At 48.9% G+C, this 14,502-nt stretch overlaps 1 protein-coding gene across 6 annotated transcripts in view; it reads left to right on the plus strand.

Annotated features, from left to right (window-relative positions):
- Positions 1 to 14,502, plus strand: part of CLIP1 (CAP-Gly domain containing linker protein 1) — a 98,553-nt gene that overhangs the window by 13,775 nt on the left and 70,276 nt on the right. The window contains exon 1 of one of the 6 annotated variants that reach the window (XM_045200715.3): positions 9,677 to 9,933. The exons of the other annotated variants lie outside the window; for them this stretch is intronic. The gene's annotated coding sequence lies outside the window, so the exon portion shown is untranslated. Of the gene's footprint in view, positions 1 to 9,676; positions 9,934 to 14,502 lie in introns of those variants that run through there. 6 annotated transcript variants of the gene reach the window in all.

Consider the following 14,502-nt stretch of genomic DNA (forward strand, 5'->3'; position numbering starts at 1 on the left):
GCCCTGGCACCGAGTACCAAGGAATCTTGGCCACAGTTAGTAAAGAGCTTTTTTTTTCCTCCTAATCTCCATCTGGCACTTCCAGAAGGACAGATTCCACTCGCACTAGCTCAATGGGCGGGTCTGTTTTTTAATTGTCTCTGTTATTGTGGTTCAGCAACAAAATCTTTCAAGTATTCTTTGCGGACTATCGGAAACGGAGGAGTCGGCCTGCTGACAGGGTCCCAGTGTGCCTGCGTGCCTGTCCCCGGGAGAGGTGTTCTCATCTGCCCCTTCTCAGGGTCCCAGTGAGACGAGAGAGGCACAGTCTGCGGCCTTAATGTTTCATACGAGCAGGCCTGATACACTTCCGACTCAAATTAAGTACTTTAATATGTGTATTCTCCGCTGCTTACTCAGATCTAAGAATAGCTTGGAGTACACCCCAGTTTCAGCTCTACCCATGTTTGACACTTAAAGTGGCCGAGTCCTTGATTTACGGTAGCATCTCTGAAGTCCAGGGCCTGAACATGCGGGTGTTCAGGATGTGCCGATCATCCGGAATTTGGGGTGATGTATGAAGGGTGTACAAAAGGAAGGCAGCTTTAATGAGTCTCTCCCACCCTCCACCCCCCATTCTACAAATCCCTGGTCCAGCAGGGCACTGACATATTTGGTGTACCTTTTTCCTTTCTCAGGAGAGATAAGAGGAGCTAGGGATATTTTGCTAAACATCTTTTAATCAAATCTTTTGACTTCCACATTCTCTCTTTAACTGATTTTCTCCATTGAATGATTTCTTATTGGAGATACTGTGTTCTAACACCCCAGGCAGGAAGGAACCTATTCAAGACTTTTCGTTTCCAGACTATAGAATAAATAAACATTTTAGGCAGGGTAATTTTTTTTTTTTTTACACCCTCTGTGAAAGAAAACTTTTACCACTAAGTTTCATACATGGGTGACCAGAAAGAAAGTATATCACCTGAAGCCATGTTGATAATTTTTGTTGTAAGGCACATGTGGCTTGCTTAGGTTGTTCCATTGAGAATCTGGTACCCGAGTCAAATGTAGATTTTAGTTTTCCAGTGAAGTTACTATGTTTCTTTGAGATTCTTAGGTTTATTTCTTCCTTATATACTAAGTAGTTTTACAATCCAAGTGGCCCTTACATTTTCATAACACATTATTTTACAATATGTGTATTCAGTATATAAGACATAAAACATACAGACACAAAAATACAGGAAAAAAAAGCAAATTATTCATACTTCTGTCCAGAGAAAATCATTTCAGTATTTTAGAGCATGTCTCTCCAGTCTTTTTTTATACTTAAAAAGTACTTGTCTGGGTCTGTATTTCTATTTTAAGTAATTAAAAGTATAATATTTTCACTGGAAATATTCTCAGCAAACCAGCTTGTGGAATCAGAACCACTGTTAAGAAGCTTGAGGTCCCGGATTTGCTTCAGGCTCAGCTTCGTGAGTCCTGTGGACCCGGGCAAGTCGCGCTCTCTCTCTCTCTCACTGGGCTTCTCGCTTTGTTCGGTGGGGCTGGCTCTGCCCTGTCAGGGCCACGCACTGCTGTACTGACGAAAGGGACTTGGCCTTGCTGAACCAGAGGTCCCTGGGTAACGGCGTGAGCCCTTTCAAATGCCAAAGAGGCCGGGAAAGATGGGCGAGGCCAGTCCCTGTCACTGGTGGCCTGGCAGTCACCTGGTTGGTTTGGTAGCGTGGTTAAGTCTGTGCCACATCTTTTCAGATGAAGCTGACTGATAGGAAGTGTCCATGGAGTGGGAGAAAGCCTTCAGAACGCCAGCTTATCCCCGCTTTGTTGCGTGCTGGGAAGACTCTGTGCTGGGTACCGGGAGCTCTCTGTCTCACGGGTGCGGCGTAGGCGAAAACGGTGTGTGGTGGCCCCGTGGAGGATGCTCCACTGGTTTGCCTTGGACGTTGTGTGTATGGGGGGGAATCAAGGCAGGCTTCCGAAGTAGGCATTAGCGCTTGTGTTTGGCACTGATGGTGATCTAGGGGAGTTTCTATGCAGGGGCAGTTGAGGCAGAACACTGTAGGCCAGAGGGTGCACAGGTAGGAGGCACATGGAGACAACGGTCTATTGCCCCGTGGTTTGAGGGCAGGTGATAGGGAATAAGACTAAGAAGTTCGGGTTGATGTCAAGGAGAGGCATCCCTGCCCCGGGGTGGGGAGTCGGGCGGGGCGGGGGGGGGGTCCATCCCATTGGTGTTCAGCGTTTTAGAATCACGGAGGTTTCTGCGCGTCATTTTTCAGGTGTTTGGTCTAAACTGGCTGTCGGGGGTGAACAGGAACACTGCGGGGTGCACCTGTTACCTGTTTTGCTCAGAGTGGTGCGAGCATCACCACAACCAGTGTTAGTGTATTTTCTTTATGCTGAGAAGGAACCCTGCGCGGGGGCCGTGGCTCTTCCTTCCCTACAATGCGCCCAGCCCTGGGCTCCCGTCGTGCTCTCCGGTTCTGCAGGTTCGCCTGTTTTGGGACACCCCATGTAAGTGGAATTGTACAATATGGCTGATTTCTTTCACTTAACAAAACGTTCTCAGGGTTCCACCCGTATCGGAGCACGTATCCATACTTTGTTCCTTTTACAGTTGAATCATATTCCGTTGTGTGGGGATGCCATGTTTCATCTTTTCATCCGCTGAGGGACATTTGGGTGGTTTCTGCGTTTCACTTAACTATGAGTGGTGCTGCCGTGAACAACAGTCTCTAAGTTTTCGAGTGGGTACACTGCATGGGAGCTCTGCCTTTTCAGGAACACCAAAACTTTTCCAGAGTGATCGCGCCCCCAGCAGTGAACGAGGTTCCAATTCTTTCAGGTCCTCACCAACACTTGTTATTTGTCTTCTTGATTAGAGTCAGTAGGGGGTGAGGTGTGGTGGGTTTGGGTTTTTTTTTTTTTTTAAGCTCTTATTTATTTTTAGAGAGGGGAGAAGGGAAAGAGAAAGAGAGGGAGAGAAACATCCATGTGTGGTTGCTTCTTGCACGCCCCCTGCTGGGGACCTGGTCTGCAACCCGAGCATGATCCCTGACTGGGAATCGAACTAGTGCCCTTTTGGTTTGCAGGCTGGTGCTCAACCCACTGAGCTACACCAGCCAGGGCCCATTGTGGTTTTGATTAGCTTCCTGGCTCGTGATTTTCAGTACCTTTTCATGTGCTTATTGGCCATTCGTATAGCTTTGAAAAAAGTGTCCGTGTAAGCCCTTTGCCCAGTTTGAATCTGGTTGGTCTGTTGTTGTTGAGTTTACCAGTTATCTTTTAATTCATGTATTCATCTGGCGTTTATTGGGTGCCCACAGTGGGGAAGGACCAACTGAGATGCTGGGGACCCCGGGTTGTGTGAGACGGGCACACGGGCTGCTGTCCGAGGAGGTGAGGGTAAGAGCAAGGCTTCGGGCCTGGCCTGACAGCAGACCCCAGCTGTGTCACTTTGTGGAGGACCTTGTGTAAGCTACTCCGCCTTCGGGGACTCAGTTTTCTGATCTGTAAATTGGGGAGGATGGCTGCTTCCTGTCGTCTTTGTGAGGATGAAATGAATTTATGAAAACCCGAGGGCGTGTCAGAACTCTTCTGTCCCCTTGCCTGTGTCTTTCCCGATTCCTTGGTGCTAAAGGAATTAGCACCTCAGCGTTCCTCTTCCACCTGAGTTGGGATGGGGGGAAAACCCACTTGTACCACTCTGGTGAATGAAAGCCTCTTCTCCTGCCGTGTTTTGGAAAGTTAGTTTGGGCAGGAGCGAGCTGCCGTTACTGAAGGGCATATTTTTAATCAACAGTTGTCCCTGCAGAACTTGTACCGGGCGGGGAGTCAGACACTCAGCTTGGAAAAACAACTCGTGCTCCTCGTGTGGGAGCGCGCGCCTTGCCAGGTTTCAGGCCCTTTTGTGTGTTTGTCAGTTTTACTTTCCACAGCTTAAGGCAGCGGCGGGGTGGCGGGGGGGGGGAATGCAGAGAGGGTTCTTTCTAAGGTGGAGCCTGCTCTGTGTGTCTGTGTTACCAAAACAGGTGAAAAATAACCAACAGTGAAGTTGGGTGTTAAGAGCCAAACGAAACCCATTTCTGGTTTCCGTGGACAGCGTGCAGGGTGGCTGCTTGGAGCACTTAGGGCCTTGTGAGTGAGTTTAGTGCAGTGGCATCTTCCCTGGAAGTAGGCAGGTTGCCTTCGGGAGGTATTGCGAATGTAGAAGTGTGGTCATGTTTTCCATCGGATCTAAAGACCTGTAACCCTGGGGGGGGGACCCCAATAGATGTACATCACTCAGAGTGGAAGAAATAGTACACCCCCGAGGGACCTATAACCCTGGGGGAGGGACCTGTAGCATCTGTTAAACTTGCTCATTTGCAAAGGGAATATAAAAAGCTTTTATAAAGAGAAGAAACAACAAGGAGGAGATGGATTCTCGTGTGAGCTGTCTCTGTGCCCCTTTCTTGTTCAGAGCAAACGGTGGATACGCATTGCTTTTACGAGGGCGGACCAGAAGCTTTTATTCGTCAGCATACTTTGGGTGAGGGCCCTTTCATCTGGAGATTGGGGTTTAAGTCCTAGACTGTTGAGTAACTGTGGCCCTACGTGATTTCACTTTTTTAGAAGCATTTCCCTCCGTGGTGAAAGGGGGAAGCTGAACTGGATTGCAAAGGCCTCTCCTCAGTCTAACCCTAATGATGCTGTATTAAGTACATTCGCTCCTTCTCACACCTGAGTGCGATTGACGGCCGTTGACCTATTAAGTGTGTTCTTCTGGGAGATACTATAACTAGGCCCAGTAATTTCAGTCCCTTCTCAGCTGGTAGTACTAGAGTTACAGAGCCACAGGATTTTGCAGAAACTTGTGTAAATGAGCAAAATAGCTCAAATTATTCAGCTCTTCACGTCCGCCCTCCTACCCCACCCCTTTCAATTCCTCTGCAGAGGGAGGAACTTTGGGAGGCTGGTTATTTTTTGCTTAGATCTAAGTAGCAGGAGCATAAAAATAAATTTTCACTCAGCCTGAGCTGTACGAAGATATTCATAGTTGCAGGCAGCTCACGCCATGGCCCAGAGTTCCAGAAAACTGTCTGATGGTCCAGCTCTCTTTGCCTTGACTGACTGGGTTTCGGCCCCTCCTCCTCCTCCTTTAAAACTGCCGTGGACTTCGACACTCTGGGTGGAACTTGTAGTCGGTTCTGTGTCATACACACTTTCAATTTAAGAATGTAATTTCCAAGCACATGATAATTTTTCAAAGGGTTATGTCTGTCTATTGCTATTCTATTCTGACTTCCTTCAGCAGACATCCTAAACTGAGCCCTTAATTACTTAAAATTTTACGTCTGACGTAGCTAGAAGGACGTAGTGAAAGCTTCCTCGGGATCTTCTTGTGCGAGAGTCTCAAGTCAGCACTTGAGGTCGGCGTGCTGATTCCACGCGCGGCTTTGTGAGGCCCTACCAGTTAGAAACTGGAAGTACAGCTCCCTCGTGTCACCGTTTGAATGAAGGAGCAAATTAGTTTTCTCGCCCTTCCTGGCTCCTGTCAGTCCTCTAGTGTCCAAATGGGCCTCGCACGTCATCCTCGCAGACAGTGACCATCCCGTTTGCTCATCGCTCGTCTTCCGGACTCCACCCTTGCTGGAGATGCTCAGTTTGTGTTCTGAGTCTATGAGTTAGTTTTAAAGCTGTTTGCACCCGGACTATTTAAAAAACTGTACCCTCTGTTGTGCACGAACTATCCGTAAATACGTACGTATGTAGGTAAATATCAGCGGAAGTAGATCTCGGTGGTCCTCTGGTGCAGTAAGGTGGCGGAGGGCTGAGAAGACCCCGCATTGTGCTCCCAGGGACCCTCCCATCATTCTCTCTTGAGCTTCCCTTGTGAGCCCCGAGGAGGGGCAGTGGTGGGACCTGTCCAGGTGTGAAAGAACCCTTGACAGGTTCCCAGGGGTTGGAAATCTTGGAGGAAACGTTGGTGTTTACGAGTATCTGTGACAATGGAGTGAAAAAGGACAGGTTGCATAGCTGTAACATTCAGCAAGCTTTCTGCACGTCCCCCGCGTGAAAGGCACGCTGATCCGAAGTTAACAGGGAGTGGTCGGTCTCTCCTCAGCGAAGACAGTGAGGACCATGGTTTTTTGTTTTTTTGTGTTTTTTTAATCCTTATCCGAGGACATGCTTATTGATTTTAGAGAGAAGGGAAGGAAGGGAGAAAGAGAGGAAGAGAGACACCGGTGCAAGAGAGAAACATCAATCGGTTGCCTCTCGCACGTCCCAGACTGGGGACCAAACCGCAACCTCAGCACGTGCCCTGACCCGGCATCAAATCAGCGACCTTTTGGTTTTTTGCGGGACGCCGCCCAGCCCATGGCCAGGGACGGGGCTGTGTTTTTGAAGAACAGCTGCAATGGCTCTAATCCTGACTCACGGCTCTCTGCAGTTAGTGTGAGTAAATCCTGTAGAACGAGGTAATAAACTTGATACAGAGAGGAGTGAACTCAATGGAAGCATCGACAAGTGGTACTATAGTCAAGCTGATGTTTCTCTCCTGTCTCCTCTTCCCTTCTTTAACTGATTTCATTATTTTGTGTCATGCTTTATAATGGTTTGTGCAGTGTACACATTTGGCTTTACAAGGCTGTGTGATTACCAGCTCTGCCGTCAGTTGTGGATTAGCTGTGAGTTCATCAAAAGCGGTACAAAAATAACTTGAATGAACACTCATTTCAAGATTCTGTTTCTTTAGCCAGGTGGTCCTTGGCGAATGCTGGTGATTTTCAAGCTAGACCAGGATGCTGTTGTTTCCCATTTATGTGAAAAAAATAAATAATAAGCAGTGGTTTTCTTAACTTGGTTTTTCACTTTGTATGGGGCTAGTGAGTGAGTTAGAGTCTGGGCTCCTGCTACCGTACTGTACCGGGGAATTTTAGACTCTGTACTGTGCTTCAGTAGTCGTGGTGTGCTCATGGTGTGCTGTTAAGAGCATCACTGCTTCCAGATGCTCTCGCCTGCTGCACACACGCAAGACAGGCCGCACCACGATGGGCACTCCCCTGGGAAGGACACAGTCGGCGTTCTGGAAGGTGGTTCTCTTTCTCTTTCCACTCTGGAAAACTGCTGACTTTCCCTTCTCGTGAGTTTATTTCTCACAGGGCTCTAAGACCTTTTTCCCTGGCTCATCTTCTCATTTTTCCCAGTCTCGGAATGCGCTGCTGGAGGTGGCGGACTAAAGGAATTAGGGATTTCCCCTCGCCCGCTCGGCAGGGCACGGCCCGTAGACTCACCTCCCATGTGGAAGATTTTCCCTTACCCTTTAGAGCAGCCCCTTCCTTGCTGCTGAGACCCAAGGGCTCCACTGCCCTGCTCACTCTTCTCTCCGGCCCATCTCACCTGTACCGCACGCCCAGGCGGCAGCGGCCCTTCTGTGGCTTGTGCCCTGCACTGTGCTTGGTGACGTCCCACACGTTTTCCCTGGGTCCGAGGGGCAAGCACCTGGGAGGCCAGAACAGTGATGAACGATGCCCCTAGGTGACTTCACGTCTCTCTCCAACAGTTCACCTTGACTGACCACTTACGTGCCTGCCAGATACACTGCCCTGGAGCACAGGCTTCCCTCTCCACCCCCAGGGGAGAAGCCTGTGTCTTTATTCAGACCAACAGGTTCCCCGGATGTTATAACAAGGGTGGGGGGGGGCAGTGCTTTGTCTGCCCTGGGTCTTACATTGTAAATGGTAGTCAAAGGCAGGGTACCGAAGGCTAGACGGGAAAATGTCCGATTAATAAGAAACAATAGGATGTGACACTGAGGTGGTCACCTCCTTCACCTCCTCTCGCAGTTCCCCCTCCAGCCCCCAAGCCTGTCTTTGCCTGTGGTCCTGCCACGTGGGGCTGGTCTCCTGCTGGCAGAGAGACAGCGAGAGCCAAGCTGCCTCGGGAGACCCGTGCTCTCCCGCCCTTCTTCATGCTTGAAATGCTGCCTCCTGCTATGCCGGCCTTACGCCCCTAACTCTCAGGTTCCGTTCTTGTATCTTGAGGCGCAGTTACCGCATTGTCATCTGTAACTCGGTCTCTGTACTTCGAGTTTTGCGCGGGCGCATTGCCAAGCTCAGGGCCGAGCTGTCAGCTTCCCTGGGCAGAGCCATGTGCCACCGGCAGGGCCCCTTCACACCTCTGTCTCCTGTCAGATAGGGGTTTTAAGGGTCCTCTTACTGTGAATGCTGGTTTTTTCTCGAAAGAACAATGGAATTATTCACAGTTTGCGATGCAGGAGTTTTTCTGCTCTTTTCCTCACTGATGTGTTGCAGTGAAGGGGGAAAGACAAGTGCGGCCCCCCCGGGGGACTTGGCGAGTTCACTGCCAGCACCAGCCTGGGGTGGCCTTACAGGCTGCCCCAAACACGCGTTCTAGGCCTGCACTGCCCAGGACGGCAGCCACGGCCGCGTGCGGCTGGAGAGCGCTGGGAGTGGGGCAAGTCCACGTTGAGAGGTGGGCTAAGTGTAAAATATGAAATGCACGTTGGGTTTCAGAGACCTAGTGTGAGAAAAAGAATATGGAATAGCTCGTTAATAATTTTTATGTCAATTCCCGTTCGATGTAATATTGTGGATCTACTGGATTAAATAAGATGTTATTCATTTTAGCTGTTTTAAATTTTTAAAAACATGGTTACTAGCAAACTCAAAATTACAAATGTGTCTCTCATTATATTTCTATTGGATGGCACCGATCTGGAAGAGTATAGTTGTGTCAAGAAAGGTAACGCTATAATTTGAGACTCGAGGCTGTTGTTACCGCCCGCTGGAGGCAGTCACCGAGCTGATGCCCACAGTGCCGGTGGCCTGCTTTTGAAGGAGGCCGCAGGGTTGGGAAATCCTCAAACGCCCTCCCGTTCACAGATGCCGAGAGGGTGAGTTACAGCCGCTTGATGCTCCAGTTTGAAATCGCAGTAGTGCATCCCTTTATGGGTTCTTGTTTGGATGCTGAGTCAGTGCAGAACTTTGGAGAACTCTTCATGTGCACCAGATACTTTTTTAGGTCTTTTGGATGCCAAGACAAGTCTCATCCCTGACCACGAGGGACTTAGTCACAGCGTGGTGTTCAAACAGACGGGCGTGAGTGTGATTCATCGTTCAGTAATAGAAGGCTGCTCGGCGGCTGGAGCCGTGCAGAGGAGGGGGGAGACCCTGTGAGCAGGGGCTGGGCCTGCCGGTGCTCTCTGGGCGTCGGTTCCTGAGAAAGTGTGGGCTTCGGGTATAGAAAATGCCCACTCGCTGAGGCATCAGTGTGCACTTCCCACCTATAGACCTTAAAGCTCAGTTCAGCGGGGGTATGAGCTGGGTCTAAATCGGTCCCAGGAAGGCCTGTCAGCTTCTTGATTCGGTTTTGATAATGTTCTGTGAAGTTTAAGCCTTCCGTGTTTTACTCAGGGATTGAAGAACATGTGCACTAGGGCTCCTCAGCTGTGCTTCCTTTGGTCTTCTCTGCGTGTGCGGAAGCGGGAGTGCGAGTGACACTGGGAGGGGGAGTCTTCGAACGGCTTGCCTTTCTTTAGTGGAAACGCTGGTCAGTTTGGAAAGCTTCCAGAGTGTTGTGTAATGTTTTCTGTGGCCGAAGCAGACAAGCTCAGGTTACACTGTGCCTCCTGTGTTGGGGGTGGGGGACAGCAAGTGACACAGCATACAACAGACACTTACATAACTGTGACTTCAGGGGACAGGATCGAGCTGTGGAGGAACCTCCCAAGCTCAGGAACAGGGTCTCAGAACACACACAGCCTTTGAGTTTGCCTCTCGCTTGGCTTGGAAAGCAGCTTCAGGAACATCTTTCTCTCAAACTAGACTTTCCATTACTCTCGGACCTTTTCCCCTTTCCCTTCGGTGATTAAGTTCATGGACACATAGCATTTGAGGATTAGAAGGGAACACAGAAGTCTCAGAGTGCAGCTGTCCACAGGTAAGCCCTCACCCTGCCTGCTGCCGGTTTCCCCAGGGTTGCTGCCGCAGCCCACAGCCTGCTTCCTGGGGGCCGTGTGAAACTCTTTCCTGGCACGTTAAATTCACTGCCAGTCCCTCACTCTCCTTTGCCTCCCAGCAGAATTTCCAGATGTAGTAAATAAAGGAGTGTGTTCGTTTTGCTGAAGGGACCAGATGGGCTGGAAAGGGACCGAGGTTAAGTGCGGAGACGTGATTCGCCACAGAGAACACAACACAGGGGCCCAGAGTCCCAGGGGTGCTGTGCTTCCTAGAAGCCGATCTTATCAGATCTGGGTTCTGCTTCACTGATGGCAGAGGACTCTTCTTACTCTGGCATCCTTAGAGCCACAGCCGCTTGCCTTTCACTTTTGAATCTTTGCCCTTCCACTTGAGTTTGGATTTGAAATCCAAAACGGTGGAACCATGGACGGATGGAGCTAGAAGTGGATCTTATTTCATTTCATCAGTATCCTCAGATTGTAGATGGGGACATCAGGGCCTGGGAAGGGGCTGTAGACTTGTGTGGGGTCATCCCGCCGGGACGAAATTCAGGGTCTTTCTTTTCACACATTAAAAAAAAGATTTTATTTATTTTTAGAGAGAGGGGAAGGGAGGGAGAAAGAGGGAGAAAAACATCAGTGTGTGGTTACATCTCACACGCCCCCTACTGGAGACCTGGCTTGCAACCCAGGCATGTGCCCTGACTGGGAATCGAACCAGTGACCTTTCAGTTCACAGGCCAGTGCTCAATCCACTGAGCAGCCCCAGTTGGGGACCATACATTTGTTTTTTAAAGCCACAAATGTATGGGTAAACTGAAAAAGCAAAGCTAAAACTAAGCAAAACCTTCAGAAGTCAGAGAAAAATTATGAAGAGTATTACTTTTTTATTTGGCCACAATTTACACCATGCGTGTGTGAGGGAACTGCCTGTTTTGAAGAACCTGTTATTTCTATAAATTGCTTAAGCGTTTTTAGGGTTATGAGGGGTCGAGAAGGCAGTGTGGTTTGGATTTTACTAAAATATCTTCTGCAATAAAAACTTTGCGTGGAAGGCGTCAAACATTCGCGGAAGTGGAGAGAACAGAACATCACCTGACCCCACAGTTACCAACTCCCCATCAGTCTTACGTGAGCTTTAGTTGGCTGTAATCAGACTTGTTTTTTCTTAAACATATTTTGCTCCTGCCAGTAAAATGTCTTTTTGCTTTTCAGAAACTGTAGTACTTTTATTATTTGTTTAATGCTTTTTGTGGTATGAAGCATTTTCATCTCGGGTGCTTATCCTGAAAGTTTCTTTGGGCAGTTTACTACGCCAGTTCCAGGTTTGCTTAGATGACTGCAAAGCTCTAAGCAGGGTTTCTACCTCTTTGCCACGGCATTAGGTAAGAGAGGCTAGCTGCTGTTAACAGACACCACTAATTTTAGTGACTTACAGATAAGTTTATTTTCAGTCATGGGAAAGTCCGGGATAGGTTTTTCCTAATGAAGAAATGGGGAGGAGGGATTCAGGGGTTCAGGCTCCCTCCGTGTTGTGACCCCGCAGCCCTAGATCCACGTGTTCGAGGTGCCCAGTGTGTTTGCATCAGGCTGTCGGAAGGGCCGCGAGCACAGGGGACTGCGCATGCCAGGGTGTTAGGGGTGTGGCAGCAGCGGCACGTGTCCCCCCATGCTCCTCTCATTCCATTGGCTGGCACTCTTGTCACGTGGCCACACTGTGCTGCCGAGGGAGCTGGGAAATACGGCTGGTTACTGCGGGAACCGAATAGGCTTGGTGAACACCTACCCACTGCACATGCGCCTCCTACTGGCCTTGTGTCGCATTTAATGTTCCTGAGTAGACCACAGCCCAGTAGAGTCTGCTTTCCAACTCCCCGATTGAAGGCGTTTCATTGTAGCTCAGAAATCATTAAATCTTTTTCCTGCTTATGAAATTATGCCTGTTCATTAAGTAGTATTTGAGAAACCAAAGAAAACACGGAGAAGTCATAAAAACTAGCAGTAATCCCAGCACCTGGAGATAATTATTACTAATCCTGCGTTACCTTTCCCTCCAAGTTAAGAATTCTTAACCATGTAGAAATATCAACAAACTTTCACTTACTTTGTGCTGGCTTGCAGATACCTAAACTCAGGTGGGGTTGGGGGAAACAACGTAATCACAACACTGGCGATGTTGCCTTTTCTCGGCAAAGACACACTATCGCAGAGCTGTGGTGAGGGCTTGCACTTGTGGCACTTTTGCAGTGAACTTCTTGCTTACTTGTCACAATCCTCAGTAAGCAGAGGACAGACTGAGGCTGTGAACTCAGTGACACATTAGGGTGGCAGGGCAGGGAGAACATTTAACTTGGTGATTAATTCCTGCTGAGTGTTCAGCATTCTTAAATACAGCTTAATTTTCAAGGCGAGAACACTAAGACAACGTGTTTCAACCTGAACGTGAATGAAAACTTGCAAACGTGAAATGCACAAAAGCACCTACCTGGTGGCAAGCCGAGTTCCTAGGCGGATGTGCTTCTCTCCTCTAGCCCGGTGGCCTGTGCCTGTCGGCAGCGAGGAGATGCTGCTGATGGAGATGGGAGGGGCATTTGTTGGGAGAAGGTACGTTTCCTGAGTCACCAGCTCCAGCTTCAGGCCCAGGGAGACAGGACCCTCTGGGTCTCCCTTCAGGGGCTGAGGTTGCCTCCTCCGGGCAGACCAGCATCAGAATCCCTGCTTGTGAGGTCGTCGTCATGACCTCACAGCCAGGGTTGCTCAAAATGTTTGCCTGGCTTCTGGTGGGACGTGAGCTGAGTGAGGCCTGGCCCCGTTCCAAGGACGCCATGAGGTACTGCTTTGTCCCGTGTTACCGATTTGTGTTGACTTTTCTGTGACTTCTGTAGATAGAAAGTAAAGACATTGATGTTAGTCCCTCCTTAGTTTACTGAAAAAGATCGTATAAGGAAAGTCACTGCTTAAAATCTCTGGAAGGACATTTACAAGCAGCGAGGTCAACAACAGAGCAGAAATGCTGTGCTGTGTGCCTGAGTATGCGGCTGACTGTTTTCTGCGGTGATGGCGTTGCGATGGCCGTCAGCCCTGTTTGCTGTGAAACGGGCTGTCAGCTGTCCTGCTCCCTGCAAATAAATACACGTAGCATTCTTATTCTGGGAAGGTACATCCGCGGCACCAGGCAAGGAACGACTGGAAATGGAAGAGACTTGGTTGTCAGTGACACCAGTTGTTTATGACTCAGAGACCTAACTTCACACACATCACCATTGAGATGTTGCCACCTGTGTGTTTTGAATATATTGCCGCGCTCTTTGTACCTGTCTTAGCTGGAGCTGGAGGCAAAGGCGTGGGCTCACACAAATACCCAGAAACCTAGTCTTTGAGGGTTAATACATACAATTTTTTTAAGGTTGTACAAGCACTTGATAAATTATCCACTTTTTTTTTTTAAGTAGATGTTGGACCCTTCTTTTTTTTGGTGGTGGTGGGGAGGGTGTCTGGCTTCTTTTTGTGTAATTTTTTAAATTGTTGGACCCTTCTTCTAAGTTTGATTCTGTGAGGAATTGCATGTCCCCCAGTTTTTTGGTTTTACCTCTTTTCCCCGCACAAAGCGTGTCAGTATCAGACCCAGCGTCCCCCTGGTTGAAGCGGACTGCTTGTTTGGAGCACTGTCCTCTGCGTGCCCTGGCTTCCCCTCTGTAGCAGTCGCGTGCCCCGGTTTTCTTAAACATGTGAGACCTACAATCCTAAAACATTTACTTTCTCTTTTAAAAAAATTTATTTATTCATTTTTAGAGCGAGGGGGTGAGTGGGAGAAAGAGAGGGAGAGAAACATCAGTTGGGTACCTCTACCTCTCACACGTGCCCCAACACCCAGGCATGTGCCCTGACCGGGAATCGTCCTGCCGACCTTACACTGTGTGTGGTGCTGTGTGTGGGCCGCTGCCCAACCCACCCAGCCACACCAGTCATTTACTTTCTTTGAAACGAGGAGCCCTGTACTGATTCAGGAGTTGTGTCGCTTTCAAATGCATCTCTCTAACCGGGATGTCTGTAAGACAGCTTTTTAGAAACGAGCCATCCTGTGACGGAGGCTGTAGAAGCGAAATTGCTGGTTTTAAGTTGAGTTATAGGGACAGTAAGTAACTGCTTCTGGTCAGTTTTCATTATTAAAAACGATTGTGGGTTCAGCCTTTGTTCTTATACAGGGCAAATAGAACTGAATGCTTGTTTGACTTGTGAATTTCCAGTTTCTTTGCGAGATCTCTTTTGTGGTAGAGTAATGGGGATGGGGTGTGAATGGTAGTGGGCGTGGGCAGAGGGGCTGGGCCCAGAAGCATCTTGGGACAGCTGGGACAGGAACCTCTCTTTGTGTCTTGCAGAGTGTCAGATAGCCCTGGCTTCATCTCCAAATTTGGGATTCATTACTGGAGTAATTTTTTTCCCGCCCTCCTCATCCCCTTACAGGCCCTGGTAACTTGTTTTTTACTGCAAATATTTTTTTTATTGTCTGGGTGTTTTCAGTATTCTTGCCTTCGTGGGGCATGTTTCAG

This window comes from Desmodus rotundus, chromosome 7 (assembly GCF_022682495.2).
Source record: "Desmodus rotundus isolate HL8 chromosome 7, HLdesRot8A.1, whole genome shotgun sequence".
NCBI lineage: Eukaryota > Metazoa > Chordata > Mammalia > Chiroptera > Phyllostomidae > Desmodus > Desmodus rotundus.